A 25,277-nucleotide genomic window follows, 5' to 3' on the forward strand; every position below is an offset into this window, starting at 1 on the left:
GCAGACTTTCCACCAGCCTCATCACACCTGTGTTGCAGGTCACCAAAATACGTGGAACGTTTCACTCTGCTTAAGCTGCAATGTTTTTTCTTCAAAAAGAAGCAAGCGATTTCCAAACTTTGAGCCATACAAATTCCAATTTCATGAAGTACATTAAGTACCAATAGATGTAACTTGGCRCTTCAGAAAAACACCTGTGCAAACCTTTGCTGATACTTCTCCMCTCACATGCATTATGCAAAAAGTGTCAGAGCAGTCTTGGGGTAAAGGAGAGAAGCTTAAGAGCCTAAATATTTTTCTATAGGTTTGCTATGTAAAGGTATCACAAATTCTCTCCGGAAGGTTTCAAAATTTAAGTACGTAACAGTCCTCGTCAAAGTATAAATTTCAAGCCATTCAAGCCACATAACAAATTTATGCAAATTGTAATCCAAATCCAAGAGCTGTCACATGCTTCTGATTTTTTTGAACAGTTTGTGTCAACTAAATGTCCATCTCAAAACTAGTGAGGCTTTTTTTTTTTTTTTTTTTGCCTCCTACTGTAATACTGGATGATTATTCTGAAACCTCACACTGCAACGGATGAGCTCTTTCTTCTAATTTCCAGCCTGAATGTACTCCTGGTGAAAACATATGCATTTCTTTTTGTCCTAGCACTGTCTTTAATTTTATATAAAAATATTTATACTTGCTCAAGTACTTATCAGCCCCTCATGTATTTAGAGAGAGCAATTACATCCTCTCTCAGACTTCACTTTATCAGGTTAARCAAGCCAGTCAACCTCTCAGTGTCCTCTTGTGAGATAAACTCAGTTTTTGTGTCACCATTTTATTAGTCCTTTTTGGCACCTGCTCCACTTTAATGTTCATCTTTCTTGAACATACCTACCAGAGTAACTCATGCCATTACCCATGAGGATTTAGCACTGTTCCCTTACACATTARCAGTACTAACACCTTCCAGTTCCSACTAGAAGAACCTCTCCACCTTACATATCTTAGGACTACATTTTTCAGAGATGTATGATATACTACTGACTCAGTTATCCTTGGCTTTTTACTGGTTAACATACACAGGTCTTTCTGTTCCTCCTGCATTTTTAAGAGCTGAGCCCCCAGCTGATAGCAAAATTCTGTTTTATCCAGAAATGCACAATAATGCAACTTGATGCTTCTAAATTTCAGACTGCTTTTTCCACTCCAGTCCTCAAGGTCATCCAGCTCTTCCTGTAGGATATTTTGTTTATCATCTATAACAACAGCACTCCCCAACTTTGTGTCATCAGCAAATTTTATTGCACACTCCTACTTCTGGTGCCAACTTCATTAAYGGAAATATTAAAGCGAGCCTCAAGACCCATTCTTAAGATAACTAATATTCCCAGGTAGAGTACATCCTCTGAACACAACCTGACRTCATCTCCCTTTTAACATGCTGCTTATTCTCACTTCACAGTTCTACAAAATCTCACCATCTATCTAAACTAGTAATTTCACAAGYGATGCTAGAGCAAATGCCATACCGAAGTCTAGACAGATTGCATTTAGTGCTTTTCTTTTGTCTAAACCCCTTTATGAAGGAAAGGCAGACTTCACTAGAGCTGTTTGTGAAACCTACACGGATGAGTAAGTCTCGTCAACTGCCATGGTATAAATATATACATGCTCACATATGTAAGTACACACATTATATACACACGTCTCACTCTCCTGCTATACATACATACATCCATGCACGCACACGTATCGATGGACAGAAAGAATTTGTGTGTGCTACAAAGAACAGCGACCTTTCCTCAAGAGAGGACTCCAGAGACTGAAAGGTTCGGGCTAAGGTATTTCCAAAATTTGCCATTAGGTTACCCTGTATCACATTCGTTCTTCTTTCGAATAGTCCACAATGCACACTAACCGTGGATGACTAAAAAGCAATACCATGAGAGTGAGAAGCAACACAGCATTATTCAAAGAGCTTCGACAACCTCTTCAGRCTGACATTGGCCCTAACAGCCGTGTCAAAGTCATAACACAACGTCAGCAGGTTTATTTAGTTTGGGTGAGGAGTGAGAAAATTTCAACTGAAATACACCGGACTACTATAAAGAAAACCACGGCGTGTGTGAATAAAACAGACAGAAAAAAGCAGCACTGCTTGTTCCTCTAGGCTACAAGAAGGCAGATACGCTCAGAAACGTCGATCAGCTCAGGCAAAGCAAACAGTGGAACAAAACTGGATGGGTCAGCGAAAAGACCTCGCTCCCCAGTCGGCCGCTCAGAGCAGCTTTCAGCCCGAGCCAGAAAAATCAGAACACGCAGCCCCTACGAGTCTGCCCGCCGACCGCCGTGGACTCTCAACCAGGAACCTAGTGAACTGCAACAGCGTAGAAAACGCCTCAGCAAAAAACAAAATCGAAATATTCAGTGCAAAAGGACTGCATTTTAGAAAAACTTAAACATACAAGAAACTGGGGTATTAGGTCARCGGAAAGATGTGCAAACAACCTATTCGAAGCTGCATGCACATTCAGAAATTGATAAGCAAACTATTTACTTGCTTGCTTACTTACTATAAAATGCAAGCAATATGTAGGAGAAAAGACAGCAACTATCTTGCCTAGAAAGCATCTCATCACCTCAGGGAACCAATATCAGGAAATAACTTGTATTATATCTTTATTTAGAGCAAAACCCGAGCATTTCTAACACTGTTTCTACTTGCGATTTATGTAATTAGTTACCTCAGAGCGTTTCCTTGGGATCAAATACCGTTAGCTGCTCCTCGGGTGACTACCCCTTCCCAGATGGTCAGTCCCCGGCAAACATCCTCTGCCCATCAAACATTTCTTGGTTAAATCCATTTTGATGGCTCATTAGCGGAGTAATTTATCAACTGTTGCAAGAATAGCTGTTATAAAACTGTTTTATATGTAAATCAGGTTCCATACTAGTCGAGTGGAATTCTAACATTTTCAAATGTGTACTAATATGAAAGCTGACATCAAGTGTTAAGTTCATTTGATTATTTTTCTGTTTGTGTTATTAGCAATCAGTTTTTCTGGCACTCTTTTCTGTTCCAGTTCAATCATTCAGTTGAATTACCTGACCTCCCGGTGAACTGCACCAAAAAAAGGAAAATTAACTAATGCCTCATTTGATCTTGTGACCATAAAACTTGTGTTTTCATTCCCTCTTTAACCTTTGACCATCTATTTTCCCCTTTAATTGGTGTGTTATGTACCTGATAGTTTTAAATTTGTTTCTTTTATTCATGAAAAAAGAATCCAGTCTGACAGTTGATCTGTCCTCTACACATTTTAACTGCTGCTGATTTTATTTTAGATTCTCATTAATTAGCACACACTTAAAACCACTTTTTCGTAATCCATCACATGCATTTGACTTACTATAKTCTCCTTAGTAGGAATACATAGCAGTTTTCAAAAAAGTGGCAACTGTACTAACACGAAAAGCAGCTCAAAAAACAGTGGAATGACTATTCTGATTTTACAAAATCTGCTATACTCTTTCAGCAGTTTCTTACTTTAACAAGGTCACCTCCTTTTCATAATTTTACAACAGATTTGAACTTCATTCATGCTAATAGTTTTAATTGTTTTTGAAACAGATGTCCTACACCTAAACACATACGGCATTTTAAAAACGCAGGTAAAACATAAAATATTGTCAATGTATGGCAAAAAGAAATAAAAGGGGGAAATATCAGATATAGTCTTCAATGAGGACAAATAGTCCAAATTATAGTTCATATTTGTTATCAACAGTCACCACGTGTGCACACACTAAGTTCTTGGATACGTATCCTACATACATATGTTCAGTATCAGCCCCTGGAGGATTCAAATCCCTTATCCTGAAGGCTTCTAAATATGCATTCATTAAACCAAAGTAAGAAGAATACACATAACCCTCATGTGAGCATATGGGTGCACTAACACAGTGACTACGACCTTTTATTCTAATCATACGGCATATTASAGACGTCTCATGTAGGTACAGGTTTCTAAGTCTGGCTTAGTCTCATTTTGGTGACTACGTAGAAGCAGAGCCCCTGGTCTTTCAAGGCCAGCACATCTCAGTTTCTCCAGAGCAAATACATATAGATATTTTCAATATCACTCTTCCCAGCCTATTGACTTCCTGTTGTTGTACAGCAATACACATTATCTCCCAGAATCTACACCACAGAAACTAAGGGCAGCTTTTACTTTTGTTGACTTGAACTAGCATCAACTTTCTGTTGACAACAACGAAACTAGGATCACGACCTGATCTCGCACACGTGACACATTAACGCCATCTTCTGCGAAATAATCACAGTTCTTCTCAACCAGAAGGCAGCACTCACGTGCTAGGACACCAAGGGGCCCGTCATTAGGTTTTCTCCTGCGTCAGGTATGTCTAATCCGCAGCTTAATTTTTTAGTGTGCCACACGCTTAGTCACCATCAAGGACATTTGACGCTACGTYTCGAATTCCTTTATATAATCATTCACAGGGTGGAAAAAGAGTCGTTTCAGGTCACCAACTCCGCCACAGGCATATGGCGGTTAACCCACCGTAGAAACATAAAGTAACTCTCCCCACTAAACCAGGTGGCACACCAACGGAGCAAGATACAATCTAACGCTGGCTGCACTCCTACTAGTGCTATTAAACACTTGAACCAGTCACTGCAACGTAGTAAAGATGAGAAAAATCCAAGATAGGGGAGAGGAAGGGGAAAAAGAGAACACAACGGGGTGGGGGGAAATACAGTGGAAAAGTCGTAACAAAAACCAGTCCATTACCACAGACACAGCCTCTTTTCTAGTACATTTAGGATTTAAAAACTAGAAATGGCAGCATTAACTGRAGAGGAACAGCAATGCTTCTTACTCTGTTACAGATGCGGTTCCACTAGTTTTGGTTATTGGCCCAGTTTTTTTTCTGCTGCTTTAATCCCGCTGCACTGGGCACCTGCCAGAAGCTAAATATTCTGGCTGTTTAGATAATTACATATTTATGATTCTGCTGAGAATTCTTAGTTGAAGCTTTTCTCTGAACTGTAAAATGCTGAGATATTCAGCAGAGAAAGTGCTCCAATACTACATGAAAACAGAGCCACCGTTTCTTTTAAGGCGAGCGGTTTCCCTTTCGCTTGATTCATTCACTCGTGAACGTTACCTAATGGTAAAACAAAAACGAAAGGGGTGTTCTCCCTCTGTACAGAAACAAGTCTTACTATTTGGTTTAGCTTGCTCAYTATAAAAAAGAAGAAGATTAAAAAACCCTTCCAAAAATGGATCAAAATACAGTAGCATATAAACTTTAATTATTACCACAGTATGCGCCCTACCATAGCACACAGTCAATTTTTCCTCTATTTCATACTACCTCTTCAGTTTATATAYCACTACACTGGTTAATCCATGCCAGTTCAATAAGTAGAGTTTATGGATGAATACTCTGAAATATAATTATTAGCTGCAACCAATTATCAGACAAAAAACATTACAYTTCTTTCATTGATAATAGCCCTGCTTGATTTTAGAAGGAGCAGAAAGGCTTCAGAAACAAAATTCCATGTTATCAGGRAAAACTAAGTCATGAAAAAATTCATGTCTGTTTTTTCAAATATAGACTGCAAAAATGCTAGTAAAATCTAGTAGGTCACTGGTGAAATGTAAACTCATTTCATATCATTACCACCTTTTTAAAAGCAGAAAAATCCATAAGTATGATCTAAACTGTATTTTTTAAAATGCTTTTGCTCCTCTATCCTTTAGTTGGTCTGTTGGTTTATTCTGCCTATTAATGTAAGACTCGAAACAACCTATGCTATTCAGTGCGCTACCCTACTTTATTTCATATCTTCCAACTTACTTGTGTTGTAGCAGTTGCCAGTGCTGCAATTTGCCTGGTAGAAGTATGAAAGACATTCTAGTCCCAGGCAACTCCAGTATGGGTTTCTAGGTCAGCACTTCACCAAAACTTAACCTAAATTAAAATGCACAATTTATCTATTTGGAAGGGAGTTAGCTTTGCTGCCTTTTTTTTTTTTTTTTTTAGAGAATGAGATCCTACTCAAAACTAAGAAATATATTGCCATTTTGCTCTGAAGAAATCAGTATTGATTATTAGTAAAAATTTTGCCATCTATGATGCATTATTTTATTTCGTTTTACTGTTTCTCTACTTGCTTTTTTAATGTCTGCTCAAACAAGAAAATTCTTTTAATCTAAGATAAAAGATTTGTTTCCTATAGAACACACTATATATTTCCAAACCCAATGTTGTCACTGTTTTGACTAATCCGAGAACTATTAGAAATGTATGATTTTTTCTTTTAAAACTATACTCCATAAACTGTACAATCAACAGCCTCAACAATAAATTTCATGAGCATTTTTAGGGCCTGCTCTTAAAAACACTTTCCGGATTGGCTGATCTTAATTATGTGAGTAGTCCTTATGTTTCAAAAGAGGTATTCTGACGTTTGAAATTACAGGCTTACATTTGAAGGATAATGACCTTAGTCTTGTATTGTTGTTTATTTTAAAGCAACTACTGATGTCTCTTCTAGTCAACACCTTAATTCTCCAACTTTTGAAAGCAGGAGTCCTTGTTTTCATCGTAATGAAAACCAGCCTTCAGCTCTGCCATTTTTTTCAAGGTTTGCCCAACCGCAGACATTATTTCTTACGCACTAAGAACAGCGTCATTGGAATTGTGACACTGACATTCAGCTCCTGTTGGGACGAAGTCATGGAGCATATGATTTAGCTTTTCCATGACTCAATCCAAACATGGCATACATAGCTATGGCAACAACTGATAATTCTTTACTTCCTTCTGCAYTGCAATTCCAGTGCAAACTACAGGGTACCCTGAGGCTAGTGTCATGGATCTCCTGCTGTTCTTGGCAGAGGCTCCACGTCAACCTCTGCAAGTCCAACTGCTGCCGCAGTCCCTCCCTTCCCCTTCAGTTCTAGTTGCAGCATCCAGCCCACTCCCTTGCCTGTCTTATCCTGCATGGAACCATCTTAAGATAATGGAATGGCAGAAAAATAACCTGAYGAGTTAAGCCAGCAATTAGATGAGCTTAGCTGTTGTGGAATGACAGGCTAATAGTTATATTCATTTATTTCTTCAGCTGTCTTAAGGAGTGGTTAGGTCACAGGATGAATGCTCTAAAGAATTTATCACAAATGGGTTCAAAGAAACTCTTGCTAAAGCTCTGGGGAAGTTTTGGCAGACCTCTTTTAATCCCTTTAGTGAATTTCTTTTTATTTGGAGTGACTTTTCCATCCTCCCCAGCTCCTCCAACCATTCTTTCCATTTCTGGACTAAATCCTATTATGTATCACATCCATGGAATCTCCTGGCACAAGAGACTTGGTGCCTTCAAAGTTCTACACCTAAAAGAAATCTCTTACATTTATGAACAGTCGATGTAACATACAAGCAGCTTCTTCAAAACAYGGTATGATATAATCACCAAAACGTAGACAGGAGAGATGGACTTAAACAATTACAGCATTTAATGCACCCTACACTTTGTGTGTCCTTAAAGAGACAATGTAGACATGATTTAGATGTAATGACTCTGCTTTCCTAGAGACTAACTCTTTGCTCACTGCAAACCCTCAAACTCTGCCTATGTCAGCCATGAAACAGTAACATCCCCCTTCTGCAGGGAAACCTTTTAACTGATCAGTGTTTTGATCTTCATCTTTGTCAAACTAATCATGTAGTAAAAGATRGAATCAAGAACATGGGCATAGTGTTTTTCAGGATGCCTCTTAAAACATCACCATGTTGCCTTCCTTGATTTATCAGCAAGAGGATTCATTATCCCCCTTGTGGTTATTTCCTGTGGAAATAAATCCGTCACAGCAAGCCTTTGTGAGATATTCAGAAAGGCACACTTTCCAACTTTCTGCACACTCCATAACGAAAGATCTGCTTCAGTGAAATTCAGAAACCAGACAGGCTTCTAAAATTTGCAAGAGAAGCCTTGCAAGGTATGATGGAAAAGACCTTCTGGGAACTTGCAAAGCTACTTCTAACCTTATGCACTTCAAAGTCCTGAAGAATACAAGTGATGGGCTACAATTAGTATCCTGTAACCCATGAATTAAGCACATCTAAAACAGACTATGGAGACACAAACATTCTAGCCTCATTTTGCATTTTTTTCAGAACAGATTTAYCCTTCAGTCTCACAACATCAATGTTCGTTATATAGCAAACTTTTAATTTCATACTCATGGTTCTAAGAAATTGGAGGCAATTGATTAAAACAGGAGTCAATTTTATTTAACATCTTGGGATGAAAATTGAAGTAATCACAATCAAATTGGACACTCCGGCCTCTTCAGTTAAGACAGACAGCTACATGGCATGACAGAGTTGAGCTGACAAATTTTATTCTGCTACTACGAGATTTAAAGCCCCAAAACCTAGCCTTTCCAAACTGCAGCTAAGGTTGGATCCACTGTTTCTGTACTTGCTAAAACATGAAAAGATCTGATCCTTATACTTAATATTATGTGCTCACTCCAAAACTATGGTCTTGCTCAGAAGTCCTTCTCTGAACTGTGCATAGAAGCTAGTTCTACTTACTCTGTAGTTTTCAGAAGTGAACTTCAGTATTTTTCATCTCTTACTAGTTATCTGCAAGTATCCTGCTACGGTTCAACCTCTACCATGCAAAAACAAAGCAAAGAACCCAACAGGAATTTTGGCCTACCAAGCAGCATTGCTTTTTGGGGCCCCTCCCCCAATTTTTTAAGCATTCAGCTTATCCCCTAGTATAAACTACAAAATACTTATAAACAGCTCCATTCTCTCATTTTACATTTTTCTCTTTGCTCCTTCTTTTTGGTATCACTCATTCTGGATCTCCTTTTTTTCTACTTTATTACAGCCATGTTCTATGCTAGTTATAGCCTATCAAGTATTTGTTTTACCTTTATGAAGGCTTTAGATTAGAGCAAATATCAGGAAATAAARTCATGTAACATCCTGGCAGTTCTGCTAACAAAACTCATTCCGAAACCTTCATTCCTAGTCTCTTAACACAAAAATGTACTTCACTATTTTCCAAAGTAGCTTTATTAAAAACAAGCAAACAAGGTACTAATTAGTTCTTCATAGTCAATACATTGAGTTTTGCCTTGAAGACTGTTAAACTAGAACCATGTGAAATGATGAAAATTAATCCAAGATATATTTCTGTTAATGCTTTTGCTCTCTCAAGCAAGCTAATAATTCTATCATTTAACAAAAAAAAAAATCTCTTCTCCATATTTTTTATGGAGAATCTTTGTCTTTTGTTTAGGCYAAAGGTCTAGGACTTTTGATTATTGTTTCTAATACGTTCATTAATCCCTAGTCAACCTTGGGCAAATATCTACTTATCAGCTCTAAACAAACTTTTGAAATCTTAGAAAAAGTAGTWTTACATACAAACTCTCCTTTACTTAACAAGTCTTTCTCACTAAGCCTTCATATCTTGCCTTTGAAACTCCGACGGACATTACAGATACAGAGCAGAATGGGCAGGAGACCTGACCACAGCGGTACCRCCCGTTTTACCAGCCGGCATCACAGGACAACTATTTGGAAACAATTGCCAACAATTCCWATATATTAATTGATTTTAAGAGGTAAGTGGTGTTTTGCCCTATTTAGTCAGGTGTTAATATGTCATCTGCAATGAAGAAAGTAAGCATTTTTAAATTATGTTTAAAACAGAAAAACCAAAAAAAAGATACAAAGGATGCAGAACTTCTATTTTATTTTTGTTTCTGATTAAGAAGAAACAAGCTGCTCTTTCACATCTACCACTGTTCAGCTATACTTTGTCTACACAGATCACAGACATAACCAACATAATAAAATCTATAAAAGCCTTTATTACAAAGTTAATATAAGTTATGACTACTTTGGTGATGACAAAGAATTTGTCTAGCTTGTCTCTTAAATGTACACTCAAACTGTTTCAAAGGTAATTAAGAGATGAGTAATTGTTCAGAAATCTCTAGAAAAATAAAACAACTTTGTAGAAAAGGCGCCTTCTATAAGGAAAAGAGTGAAGAGTATTGTATTTCACATCACTACAATTAAAAGATAAATATGTTTTATGATCCCTGTAACAACTAGCATGCCCTTGAGGCTGTGTAATTCTGAATTCCTAGTATCATTTGTAGGGGGGGAAATTAGGACAAAATGTAGTAACATTTCAAATACAGTCTCCATTTTAAAAAATTTAGTGAAGTATAAGCCTAGGTTAATATGGAATGAGTCATTAACAGAAGCAGTATTATAGAATTGTGTTTGAAATAATGACTAAAACAGGCACAACTAGTATGAAATAAAAAGAATTCAGAGTAGCTTCTTGTTGGAAAAAGGTCAACATCAAATATGAAAACTCTACAATAGAAAGGGCCGAGGGTACAGCTAGTTTCAGTTTTAGAAAGTTAGAATACCAGGCAAAGTCATCGGGTAAAAGTAACACTTTCTCATTCAACAAATCTGTCCCCAGCAGATGCTATTCATCCTGAATCAATACAAACTTTACATGTGTAAACTGTATTTTGAGCCTAAACATCAGGGTATTAAACAATACGGATGCYTCATGCAGATCTTCTGATTTCAGAGTTACATTTCAGAGTTACATTAGAGCCAAATAGGCTGCACTACATTTCACTCCGTTTCGCATTTGAGAATCAACAGGATCGTTTCCTACATTACAGTCTCAAAACAAGCCAGTTACACCCATGCAAACTCTCTGCCTCTGAGTGTCACTTTGCTCACAGTTCAAAAAGGCAGGGGAGCTGGAAAGGTATCACTGAGGTTGTAATTGATTTACATATTCTTTAAATCCACGCCTGCAAACAAAATAAAGGAAACTAGCTCTCAGAGCCCAAATCCTGTTTTCAAAGCTCGCAATTAGAAACGGTATCCCTTTAACTTGTGAACAGAGGACAATGATCAAGAGATTCTTGAAACACTAAATTCAGGCTGGCACTTTATGCATGTATTTCTTAATTTTCTACTAACATATTTAGACTATGACAACACCAGACACCAAAACTTCTGGGAAAAAAAAAAAAAAAAAAAAAAAGTTTATATGAATCTGATCAAAGCTGCAGCATTAACTTCCAGTCCTTCTCCTTCAGGTCTTACCTCTGCTTTCCACCTGCTCAACTATTAGAAAACCTTAATAAACCATAGAGATAGTCCACAAATAGGAACTTCCAATAATCAGTAAACATTCCAGAGATGAAGAAAGAAGATGATAGCAACAGCCAAGCCCATTTCTATAGCAGCAAAGAGTTGAACTTCACTATCTTATGCTACCAAACGTGTTGAAGMAAAACACCTGACACTGCAGAGCTTTTTAAACAGAAGATGTTAGTATGGAAATGAACTGCTTAAAGCACCCAAATGGGGGCAATAGAGCACTCGGCCAACCTACACCTTCCCCACAACAGGCTTTTGGCCAAAAGAGGAAGCAAAAGCAGTTACCAACAGGATGAGCTATGTTATTGTCAAATTACATTTCTTCCTTCAAAATTAACATATTGCCCTACTTTCCACAGGATGAAATCTGGAAACTTTTTTTTTTTTTTTAAACAGAATAGCACTTTAGATGTTGCTTTAAAAAGTAAAACAATCAATTTGTGTGCTAAAAAGTAGTTATTCTAAAAATATTATTTGCAATACAAGTTGACTTGTAGTATCTTTGGAGGAAGGAACCACACCACTTTTAGTCAGTTAAAAAGGTACTTACCATTGGCAGTGCATTGATATACGTAAGTTTTCCTTTCAGGTGCCTCTTGCCACAGAAGGGTGATGCTGAAAAGGAAATAATGACACAAAATAGGAAAAAATATTATTTATTATTCCAAAAATGGTGGTGTTAACACAATAAAACAGTATCAAATATGGGCCTTCACAGCTCGAGCTGTTTGTTCAAGGAGCTGAGTTATTACCACTGAATTTGTATACAGCCTATATCAGCAGCGATCAGGAACAGCACAGCAAGCAGAGCTGGTTTTTTGCATATATCCTGTTGCTAGCCACATCACAAGAACTGCTCCTGTGGGGAGTCTGAAATACAGAGCTTTGAACAAATAAGTCTGTTGAATGAATGACTTATAACATTGGATCTCTAGACAGTTGTTCCCATTCAGCAGCAAGACACAAACAAAACAACCTGCGTACAAAACTCCTGGTGACTAGATTTTGCCTTAATTCTCAAAAAGGGGGTTGAAAGTTAACTAGACAGAGCTGGAAGCTTACAGTATCTTCAACCCATGCAAAATTTCTTCTGCAAATAAATTCCAGCTAGTGACTCCCATATGCTTGGAAAAAGCCCAAACAGAAATATCCGTTCCAGTGATCTGACTGTGGACTACTCTTCTAAAACGGTTAAATTTATAAGAACCCGTGGTTGCACTCAGGAAMACAGTTTATGCACCCAGGCGTGATCAGGCACCCAGACCCAGGCACCAGCTCCTGCACTACTTCAGTAACTGAATAAATAGTGCATACTAGCTGCTGGTTGCCTTTGAGAACACAAACACAACCAAAGTTTTCCAGCAGAATATTCGAGGTAAGTCTTTCCCATTCTCACAAACAGCACACAATCATAATTCAAAATCCATGCTCACCTACATTTTGTTAATTTTCTTTAAACATTAGTAATAGGTATTTTATGCATACAACAATATGAACAGGCAAAAAGTTAAATCAGTCTTTGCAAACACTTTTTGATGTCCAAGCATGTGCTAACTCCATCCACAGCAATATCCCTTCTTATTCACTACTATTCATTGCTATTCACCACCAGTAATTTTTCTTCACACTAACAAGTATTTATATGGAGAGCATCCACTCACAAATATTAAACACTACTTTTCTTCCTAAGAAATAATCTAATTAGCCGCTCAAAGAACAGAAAGAGGGACAGATGGTGATGGGTGACTAAAACTATTATTAAACTTTCYTATATTAAACTATTTACAAAACGTCTGTAAACTGTGTTCAAAAACTTTTACTATGAGCAAAGAATAAATACAGTTTTCAGGGCTCATCATCAACAAAGTTCTCTTGCATGCAATTTTCAAGCTCACCCAATAGGAAATGATTTACTATAAAACCACTTTTGGACCTACCCAAAAAAAGAGCTGCAGCAATTAGGCTTATTTTATTCCTAGAACATCCCACTGCACCATCAACGCTGACACAAATGTAACCTTTATAATGCAAGAGTGGAGCTGCTGCAGAGGATGAGAAAGAATGCAGGAACGCTGGGAATTAAAACAATCTGCAAACATGTTTCCCCCCCGCCCCGCTTAGCAGCACTGCTATTGCAGATGTTATGTAAATAGAGTGAAGAAAATTTCACTTGTCCAGTGGCATGACTGCCTATGTGGAGACAGTCAGAAAGTCTGGGGTTTTGCACAGCAAGAGTTGCAGCCCAGTACAGAAGGGAAAGCGTTACCACCTCACTCAGCAGCCCCCCTGACAACATTACTGAAGTTTTCTTTAAAAACAAGCCACAGCACTGACCAAGAGCACACTGTTAGGTCACGTACTCTGCCAGTCTAAATCCCTAAAAAAGCTGTGTCCAGAGAAATGCGTTGGAGAGCTCTGCTGCCCAGCTGCCAGTGTGACACTTAGGTCTGTGCTAATCGGAGAAGGAACGTGACGAACACAAATAAGTGACAATTGCACAAACATAAACAGTCTTCTTCAATGAAAAAAAGGCTTTCTTCAGTACTCACTACCCAGGCCATCTCTTTGCAACACCTCTGCRCCCTCATGCAAACATCTGGGCGGAGTACTTTGGGCCAAAGCGAGGGAGGGAAACATTTCAGATGCAACTGCAGAAGAGGCTTCTTGTCCCTGRTTTTACATCTGAACAGGGCAGCAACACTGAAAGAAGCTGGACTCAAAGACTCAACAGAGCAGACAACAAGCAAAGAAAGGGTTCACAGTCTCTGTTTTATCCCTTGCTTGTCTTAATTGGTTGGAGGCTTCAATTTTRAATTTTAGTGCTTTAAATGATATGTACATATGCAGAAAAATCTGCAATGGCCTTCTTCAGAGTCAAGCTACCAAATACAAGTGTCAGCAGTGTGTGTTTTCCTTCCACATTCATCCTACTGGATATTGTTAATGCTGCAAATACCTTGAAATAAGGCTACACCTGATTGATTTTAGAATCTCTCTCATCTTTATATACAGGCCTGGTACAGTGATTTAAACAYGTGACCAGGTGTAGCAACAGCTATACTACATGACACAATCCACCAAACACACTCAAAGTTGGTAAAACACACCTGGGTAAAGCACAATAGCTTCTAAGTTTAGATCCTTCACATATGAGGGGGGAGTGTTTTTTTTTTAATTATTATTATTATCATTATTATCATTATTATTATTATTCGGCATTGACTGAACACTGGTCCTATCAACCTAAAGAAWGGAACGAAGTTTGGCTAGCACTGAGCAGCTGCAGGAAGATCACGTCCTGCGAGCTCTGCAGCAGGCACTGGTGACGTGTGTCCACCCAGAGCTTTCTCGCAATAGCACAGCATGCCTTGTGCCCGTGCCTGCCTCTACACCATGCCCAAAGCACAGCCCTGCTGCCAACACTGTCCCATCAGCAAGAGCCTCCAGAGGTGATGCAGCAACACCTGCAACACTGACCTCTGGTGATCTGCTTGCCCAGAGAGGTGGCAGAAAGGACTTCCAGCCAAACAGGCTGGACAAGACCGGCAATTCCCACCTTCAGGGCCAAAACTAACACGCCAAACCAGTTCCCAAAAAGGCAAATACCAATCCGTGCTGCCAGCACAGACCGGGTTGCTGTTATCAACCGTGTAATAATCATGTGGTAGAAAGACAAAACCACAGATAAAGACAACTGTGGCACCACACAGTGACAAACCGTGTCAAAAACGCACAGGATACGGGAGTAGCCTAACACTATTCCTTACCTATTTCCAAACATAACCAATTCAAAAAAGTGATTTTTTAAAAAGCTACTTGCAAAAATGCTTCATTATTTTTTCTGCTACAAACATTGTCATTTACATTATTTTCCTCCCTCTATCCATTACACAAAGAATCCCAATGGAAAAGGCTGGGTAAAAGCTACTGCTAAACAACAGATTCGGCAGGAGCTTTGAGTCATTTCTGATCTTCATTTGAACATGAATGCACACGTTTTTCTTATAACCCTCTTAGGATCACACTGCTTATAATACTTTGAGAGTCTTCTGCTATTTTAACTTTATCAAACTTACTCATTACATTTTGTTCTTTGTGCATTACAAAAGCCTTCTACAGACACAGCATCTTTTCCACTGAATTCTCCTTGCATATCTTGTTTTTTTAACTGGGTTCAGTATCTGGAAAGAGTGTCCCAAACAAAACAGATTTAAAAATAACTAAATCCTGGATATTCCCCTCAGTAGTCAGGCTGCAAAAAGCATCCGACAATAGTTTAGAAAGCCCAAATTGAAAGCTAATCACTCCATTGAAAGCCTCCTCTCATTAGGTTAATAGGCATATACAAATGTAGTGGCGATTCTACCACTGCAGTGCTTGGAACACAAACAGAGAAAAATCAAAGTTTTTTTCTATTCCCAATTTCAGAGATGTATGGATTTTTGTTAAAAAAGAAATAATTCATCACTTCTACAATAACATGTTTTTCTGATCAGAGAAGCTGAACTGAGACAAATACCAAGTCAAAAATTAAGAAGCAACAAATATGTACAAGTGAGAAAAACCAGGAGCCCACACACAAGATAGCACTAAAAATGGTCTTTACTCGCAGTAAATGAATCGGCAGTAACAGAACTCCAAGGGACACAGTAAAACACACATAAACGGCATCAGAAACCACAGGCACAGCACCTCTGAGAACCTGAAGGGAGAACAGCATGGGGGGAGGAGGGGAATAATGTATATGTTCATCCCTTATAGCAGTTAAAAGAGCCTTCTACAAAGCAGAAATTCTCTTTCACACACCAAACACACGGTACGTCTGTATACATAAATACGTGAACCAACTATTAAAATAAAACAAAAACGGACACCTAAAGTGGTTAAAGAAGAGGAAATGGGTAAGCAAGCAACATTCATTGGGATAAAAGATCTTCTGGATATACGAACCACRTAGTTTTTCAAAAGTACTCAAAAAAAAGATTCACTGTGACACAATAAACAGGAAAAACAAGACCAAAGAAATTACCTAGCMGAACAATATGGTAGCATGGTAGCAGTTACATTCAAGTCTAGAACAAAACACCAATTTCCGTAATAAAAGTCAAAAACTGAGGAAATCACAGAGGCTAGCTTGCAGCTGAGAAGGAAAGAAGCCATCTCAGCCAGTTCTACTAAAAACCTACAGCACCAGAGCGAGCCTTTCCCATCGACTGATTCGTACCATCGRGGAAGAAGCCAAGAACCAGCACGCTGCAGCACTACTCCACTTGCACGGGAGTCATTAGTAGCAAGCAAGCCAATTCACATAACGCCGAAGTAAAAAGATTCTAGAGACTAATGTTAAACCTAGCCTMGACCTGGGAAGGGTATATATAGATATTACTGAAAGTGCTGGGTGTTACATGAAGTGAGACTGTCCTCRGCATTGACACAAAACCTACCGAGCAGTCACCAGGAAATGAAATCACTCTCCACTGATCTCTACGTTTTACATCTAGCTTCTTAACAGACCGAATTAAAACTTTGGATCTAAATCTCTTATGTAAAGCATCCTATTCTACTGTTACTGAAAAGAATAAAATATAGTTTCACAAAAGATAGTGTCTGTGAAATATTTTATAGAATTTTTGCACAAAAAGCATCACATCTATGATCAAATATTGTTTTGTAAGGGAGTGGATTTTTTTCTCTTAGTATAGTCACAAAATCCTACTTTTATAGACTACCACATATATGGCAGATATTTACGGTAATTTCTTATTTCCGTTGCTTTTGCATCGTCTGGAAACAGCAGACACAGTAACTCACTGGCAAACGAACCRAGTATTAAATTAATCACTGCAAAATTAATCAGAGAAAAGACTGAAAATAGCAGCCTATCAAACAGTCTGCCCGCTCAGCAGACTCTCACCTCAATCTGAGAAGAGCAAAAAAAAGAAAAAAGAAAAAAAAAGGGGGGGAAAATCATATTCTGTAACAGCTAGGGGCCACTTACCTACCTGTAAGTTTATTACGCACTKTGGATACATAAATAAAACATTGAGCAAAGACATATAAAGAAAAAATACACTGCTTCAGAAAAGATTTTTTTTCCCCTAAGTTTCCTCTCGTAAAGGTAGGAAGAGCCCGTTAACCGAGATCAGCCTGCACGGCTGAACACAGGCAGGCACGTCCTTCTGTCAACGTGGTAGAACGTTTCTAGGGAACTTAGGGGTGCAAGGCTACCAGGATTTTCCAGTCAGTCTTGATTTGGGGATCTAGAACAGCATTCAAACCGTTTCCCTGTGTAAAATACCTTCTCTTTCTCCATTTCTCCTAACAGTGCCTGCCTTGTCTGCGGGTTTTTTCTTTTTTTTAAAAAAGATATTCAGGGCAAGTTATTCCTCTGCTTTGGGATTAATGGTGGCCTTGCAGAAGCAGCAGTCTGAATTATGGCAGCCATCAGAATTCATTAAAAAGAGACAACAATACAACTGTATTTCCTTTTGAGACTGATTTGTTCTCAAGGAGTTTAATTTATGAATACATCAAAACTCTTGTCTCAAATGCACCATCCTTTAGGAGATGAGACACATGGCTCAAGTAGAAATCATATTTGGAATYTGGATCAAAACTAAAGCCCATTTAAATAAGAAATTCGCTGAAGATAACAAAAGGACATGACAACATTTATTATTTTCAAAGTTATTGAGTGTAACTACTATTCAAACTATGAATTGATATGATATGCCTGTATATTTTTCTCAATACTGGTACCACTAGCACCCCTATTTTTTTGAGCTACCAGAAGTCAAACACAGTATTTTTTCCAGAGTAAAAGCTRGATCTGTATTTTGCCTTACACCAAGCTAATGAGCAACAGAGAACATTTAGGCAACGCAAAAGGGCTTGGGTTCTGCTGCAAGACGGAGTATTTGCAGACAGCCYGACGTCAACAGGCTCAAGAAGTCATGCTGTGGCCACTGAACCCGAACACCGAGCACACCGAACGCTGTTAAGTCCTGCCTCTCTCGCTATCGGCCAATGTGTCAGGAAGCTTGGTTATTCTCCATCTGCCTGCTGCTGCTGAAGTGCCTTGCAGAGTAATTGCCCTCACAGCAAAGTATCAGGTTTAAAAACAGATATACCAAAGAATTCCAAAATCCACCTGCACATGCAGTTGGGTTTTAGTGGGGCGTATGAAAAAATATTAGCATAGTCTGACGAACTGGGATCCAAGAATTCTTCTAATACAGCAGTCAAAATTGAGTTACTTTTAATAGTAAAAATTACTTCAAGATCCATAGATATGAAAATATTTTTCTGAAAACTTAGTCGTACCAGAGGTCAGAACTGAAGTCTGTGGTGAGGTTCAGGCTCATATACTCCAGATGTTCTTGGATGAACTTCTCCTAAAATAAAGCACTTAATAATTCTTGGAAGAATCTGGAAAGCATTATATTACAATTACTATTTTTTGCAAAGTCAGAGAAAAATTTAAGCATCTCACGAAAAAAACRTAACACTGACTGCCCTGAAATCATCTATTAAATATTATCATGAAATAATTAAATATTTTTTCGCAAAATAGTGCTCTTCAAAAGCTTCTGCATGTCTGCTTACCGTCCCATTCCCCCAAAGTCTTCCTAAGCGGTATTTGCTGTGTGTACTCACACAACAGCACAACCTTACCCCACAAATTCGGTGTCCCGTTCATATTTACACATGCATAGCCTGCAGAACAAGCTCTTTCTGTACAAGTAAACTCTGTGATTCAGCAGCAGTTCAAGTTGCCAAAGACCAACAAATACCCAAGGAATTTCACCCCCTTTTTTAATCTCTGARAGCCCCTATTCCACTCCACATCCTGACACCAGTAGCCTACATCTTCTTTCCTAGGAAGCCTCCTGCCTCTGTCCCTGCTCTGCTATCATCATGTCTTTAACAGTGCAAAATCGTGGATTTACATGAGGATCCTGAGCTAAAAGGAGTTAAGACATTTCTGGAGAGAGTTGTAGCTGTTTCATGCACTGGTTGTCCAGCTACTGGTTAAAGGGCCAACTTATTCTAATATAGCAACATAGCCACCCCTGAACTGTGACAAATTACAGAGTAGGCTACATATTAAAAAGAAAAAAGAAAAAAAAATAATAAAAAAGTGCTTCTCATTAAGATGGAAAGGTGTAAACCTACTTTAGAAACAGATAAGCCATCCAGATAAGCAGATGTCAGTACCCTCACCTATCTGCTCCCAGGCATGGGTTCTTGTCACCTATTTTATCCTAAAAMTGTCAATTAATAGCTTTCAACTGCTCCGTTCCCTCAAGGGTCAGAAGAACAGAGAACGGACCCGACCCGGGAGAGGAGGAAAGAATACAGCCCACAAAGGAAGACGTGGAAACTGAACTGTCCCTACAGCTATGTCAACAAAATACACCTCTGTTCCTAAGGGGCCAAACAGCTTTTGCTTGGTAGCTCAGACAAGRATGGGAACCCCAGCACAAAACCTCACAACAAAAACAGAACAACGTGCTAGGCAATGTGAATCATACCACGCTTAACCATTGACACTGAATTGTATTAAAGACTACTCTGTTTTCTTTTCAAATCATTCAGATAAACATAGCTTCTCAGTTCTGGTGTCTGTCACACAGATTGATTAGGGGAAAATATCTGCATTGATATTATACTTATCATATACGGAGTAAAARTCATGGAAACTTGTTCCAAAGAACAAGCAGCCTACAGTACAGATAAACAGCAAAACATTTACTTTAACAGAATGGTCAAGAATAGCATTTATTATATAAATGGATTAAAGTCATTAATCAACAAAAGCACCGGAGTAATCTGATCATGCCATTTGCTCTTCACCTATTTTTTTGAACAACAGGACCTAGGCGCAACGAAGGAAAACAAAAGTATCTGATTCACCAATGACAGCATATTCACGGGATTTGACAAGCACCAGGAATCAAAGCCACAGTATAGAGGCTTTATAAAAAGAAGTGTCAGTAGGCTATGATTAATTTATAACAGCATAACAGTGCCCTTATGTAAGTTAAAATAGGAATATGTGTTTCCCATGAGAAGCAAAATAGAGCTTACCTATACATATACAGTTATACAATTACAGTTACAACACATACCTCCACCCTCCCACCTTAGATGACCTATTCTGAAGTAAAAGTTAGAATTCAAAAATATATTACATTATCATTTTGTGTTGTTGTTTTTCCTATTTCCTAATGTTTTTTCTTATTCCAAACTAGTGGAAGAAGAACAAACAAACTTAATTTATTTTCTTTCCAGGAAAAAAAGAAAAAAAAAATCAGTGTTCTCATTTCACTGGAAAAAAATATTTCTCTTGAATTTCTTACCATCATTGCAAATACAGCTTAATCTATAGCCCTTTTAAACTGATCTATTATGTGTACAGAACTATACATAGTAGTTGTTTATACTACCAACAAATGAAGAGTGATTAGATAACCTATTACGCTGCTTTGCAAAGAGCCAAACAACAAACAACGATAAAATGAAAAAAAAGACTCCTACTAGTGTCCCCCCAGCCCCAGCCCTTGCATTTTCATTTAGATGAGATAAAAGATTTTATCCAAGAGAAATTCCAAGAGATCTGAACGAGAATTTAAGAACAGCGATATCAGATCAGGCCAAAGGGCTCCCTGGCCCATTATCCTCTCTCCAAAAGCAGCTTAAATGCAGACCCATAAAGGATGAATGAAAACAGGGCAAATACATATGGTATTTTCTCAAATAATCTTGTAGCCTCCAACTGATTTCCACTGAGGTGACTTTCTGAGCACAATTTGGTTGGTTTCTTGTGCCTAGTAACCTCAAAGGAATTGTCTTCCATYAACTTGTCCAGTCCCATGGTAGCACCTACAACAGCTAAGCAGTTTTATAGATCTGTTCTCTGTTGTGTAAAGAGACACAAGCTGTTCTTTCGCTATTTTATATATCTTGTCTTTTATTAGCYTAACTAGACACCTCTGTAAGAGAAAGTGATCCTCAGTGACCCCCCCAACAATTCTCATGAAGACTTAACTATACCCCCACTTCCATGCCGTAACTTTTCCAAACACAAGTTGCCTTTCTGCCAGCTCCTAACAATCARTTTGCTCTGACCAATACTGAGTTTCATTTTTATGAAACTGTTTGTCATAACCCACATTCTCGCTCCTGGCTGGAAACAGTCATCTCAGAGCTCATCATTTGCTACACAAAGTTGGACTCTTCCTCCCCCACGTGCATCACTTTACACTGAAATCCATTTGYCATTTTATTGCCTAGTCAGTTTTGCAAGATCTGTCTGGCTCTTAATCTTGCTGTACTGAATAGCATAACATCACTCCTTTCTCATCTTGCTGCTCTTACCCTTTTCTAGGACATTTATGAGTAGATTGAACAGCACAGGTCCTTGCKGAGCCACTCCACTGGCGACCTCCTTTCACTGCAAGGACTGACCATTTACTCTTATCCTCTTTTCTTTCATTCAAACAAATTTTTCTCCATGCAAGGATCTTGTTTCTTATGCCAGGGCTGCTTACATTTAAGTCTGTGGTGAAGGACTCAGAAAAGCTTTCAGAGTTCCAAGCTGGCTGCATCAGCTTGATCATCTTATCCACAGTTGCTGACTCCTTAAGAAAACTCTAATGAGCAAGACTTTACATACTGACTCTTCCTAAGCAAATAACATTTATCCAGGAGTCTACTGCTGATACCYTTTATTACCGCTTCTATCTATCTAGCCAGTACAGATACCGGATTTATGCACCTGTAGGTCTCCAGATCTCTTCTAGAACATTTTCTTTAGAAATTGCATGCCACTGCCTCCTTCCCGTGTTCTGGTACCAAGAAAGCTTTAGAAGAGTGGATATGCACTTTGATTAGTAATGCTGCTGCTTTCACCTTGAGTTCTTTTAAAACACCCTCTAGTTCTGGTGATTTGCTGCTATTCTTTTGTCAATTTGTTCAGTAACTATTTCACTCAGCTTCTCCGAGTACCACCCCACAAAAAAGATTTCCATTCCCTCTGCAATGGACTTACAGACTCCAACTACTCACTTCATCAGCCAGCCCGACAGACTTTCTTGAGAGTCATCTTGATTTTGGAAGGATTGAAAAAAAGATATTTTTGGTTCTTTTTGCTAGCTGCTACTTACTGCCTTTTTGGCCTAGTTATTGTGTTTTTATATTTAATCAGCTATAGTTTATGATTCTTCATTTTCCTCAACTGGACACAAGACTTCAGCTTTTTAGGATGTGTTCTTGTTTGCAGAAGCATCTTTTAAGCTGCTGTTTATACAAACCCACTTTCCTTGTCCTTTGTGAAGTGTTCCCAGCTGGCACGCACCGGCCTGTACGTCTAATATYGTGTCCTTTAGCAAAATCCACAGTACCTGCAAGAATTTAACTCTAAATAGAGTGGGCAACTTTTTAAACAGGTCTCCACTCTTTAACGTAATTTTGTTTAAATCAAACAGAACTGTGTGGATTTTTATGCTTTAGTTGTATCTTTCTGTTGCTGTTATACGCTGATTTTTAAACTTCAAATTTTGAAACAGACCTCACACTCCGTTCATGGTGAAGTCAAGGTTTACACCACTTGTAGACTCCTTAGTCAGCTGCTCCAGAAAACAGCTAGATATTTGGCCTCCGTATTACATTYTGGTATCTACAGAGGTCCCTTCCAACCTTAYTGATTCTATGATATGACAGCTTTCTGGTTTACATGAGATTAACTAAAGTCTCCCACTGTTTCCAGTCCTCATTCCCTTTCTAATCTTTCTAGGGTGCCACGGCCAGTGACATTTGATAAGGTGGTCAGTAATACAGAGTCGCTTTTGTGGGTGCAAGTCAACACTGCCACCAAAAAAAAATAAAGTACTTAAACCATTGCTATTGAAAGTATTCATCTACAAGAGGTCTGCCTGATTTGAAATGGGAAATCGTGTTTAGCGTGGCATTTTCACACTAGGAGAAGAGAGAGCAACTTAGCATGTGCAGAAGCCAAAGACAAGACGAGATCTAGGTATTACAGAAACCTATTGAAATGGTATAGCTGAAAGCAGATTGTAAGTGACAGGAAAAACTTCCACAAAACAAAACCATGCACCTGGAGAATAGTGAAGGAAATAACAAATCCACACTGCTCAGGATATTTTAAACAAGAGTGCGAAAGATTCTGGAGGGAGAAATTCTGACATACAATATAAAGTGTTTGACCTAACAGGGCTTTTTCCTTTTTTTGTTTTTTGATTTTTATCTAACAGTTTCACACCAAGAGCTTAAAATTGGCYGCGTTCTGCATCCTGTAAAACTCCAGGTTCAAACTGGATCTGGCTGGAGATAGGATTTTACCATTTAGGAATTTCATCTGTGAATTCAGCCTTTGAGTCTGCCTGCAGACTTTCTCTGCAACTGCCATCAGGACCTCATGAAAAGTTTCTGTTTGTTTGATAGCTTGTGAGATGATACRTACTTACCAGTGTGATTTACTGGACTAGAACCAGAGAAAGTAACATCAACCACTGGAAATTCTCTAGTGAGGGTCTGCTTGTGAAAGGAGAGGGTGTGTGGGGGGGTAGCAGCAGCTTGAGAAGCTTGCCCATATCTTAATTTTAGGATAAGCCAGGTGGCTACCATGACTGAAGTTGTTTCCTCCTTGCATGCTTTTTGTTGCTCTGATACTGACTTACTAATGTGTCCACAGACTAGCCCATTGGAATCAACTACCTGTCATCCTTTAAAAAAAAATAAGAAGAAGAACATATAAAAAGTTCTGCTATTTATGCCTCTGTTTCTGGTTTAAATGTACATTTTTCTTGTTCTTCTTATTCACAGAGACTATGTAGGATGCCTGAACATTTTGCTACTTTCTTCTGTGGTCACACTGAAACACACTAGGTAATCAAGGAAATGACTGCAAGCTGCAGTGAGAAACATAAAATAAACACGTTCATAAAAAATATTCCACACASCAAAAATACTTCTACTCTGTCAGATACATCAAATACTGGGCTTCAGTTCATTTCCAAACAGAATACTGTAGCTATTATTTTAGTCTCATCTAGTGATTTTTTTTTAAGCAGATAGCCATGTTTTTCAGTATCAGTGACAGGATTTTAAAAAGGAAGAACATGATACATATGGCACTGTATAATAAACACATCGGATCTATACAGCACTATATAATAAACACACAGAACCAGCCAGCGCAATGACGACACATCCTCCATCAGCCCACGAGCGTTAGCAATCTATGTTTACCTGCAGCTGTGCTTCAGAAGACACTGTTTATCAGATCAGATAAAACAAGGTTCAGCATGTGTGCTTTGTTACATAAAGATGTACAAGCACAATCACTTTAATTTAGACTTTTTTAATCTTTTCATTATTCTTTTCACTGCCTAAGGAACAAGTGAAAGCTTGGAATCGAAAACATGTCTTGGACACAAGCACTTCTGTCCCATTTAACACACACTATTTTTTCCATACTAACTTTATCAAAAATAAAAATCYCCTTGCCATATTTTACAAGAATGTTGATACTAGATTGATGTTGACCTGTAATTATTGCCAAAGAAGCTCCATTTGACCCTCTTGGACCGTACTTCTCATTTAGTGTGCTTCTTTGCGTGCACAGCACAAACACTGATYCTCCTCCTCCCACAAAAAGCAGAAGAATAGTATTTTGCTAGCAACATTTCTATACCGAACAAGGTAAGTTTTACGAGCAATTAGTATTTGTTCTTTTGTCAAGTTGAGATAATTTCCTCGTGGAATTTTAACTAATTTGTTTATGCAGTTATTCACAAAACATTACTAGCTTTATCTTTTTTTCACTAATAATGAAAAAAAGTAGTAAGAAATACAGTCATAAGAAATAAATACAAAACTCTCCCAGTGTAAAATATATAGCCATAAAGAGTAGTAAGATAAGGGAACAGAAGTGAATTCTACRAACACAGCATAATGAAACTCAATATATGCACACATATGATGGGAAACGTAAATATAGA

The 25,277-nt window shown here is 38.3% G+C and overlaps 1 protein-coding gene across 6 annotated transcripts in view; it reads right to left on the reverse strand.

Annotated features, from left to right (window-relative positions):
• Window positions 1–25,277, reverse strand: part of TBL1XR1 (TBL1X/Y related 1) — a 119,861-nt gene that overhangs the window by 56,653 nt on the left and 37,931 nt on the right. For all 6 annotated transcript variants that reach the window (XM_085301195.1, XM_085301197.1, XM_085301199.1 and 3 more), the window contains exon 2: window positions 11,801–11,865. The gene's annotated coding sequence lies outside the window, so the exon portion shown is untranslated. The remainder of the gene's footprint in view (window positions 1–11,800; window positions 11,866–25,277) is intronic.

This window comes from Rhea americana, unplaced genomic scaffold (genome assembly GCF_003343005.1).
Source record: "Rhea americana isolate MKP2758 unplaced genomic scaffold, rheAme1 scaffold_174, whole genome shotgun sequence".
Classification (NCBI taxonomy): domain Eukaryota; kingdom Metazoa; phylum Chordata; class Aves; order Rheiformes; family Rheidae; genus Rhea; species Rhea americana.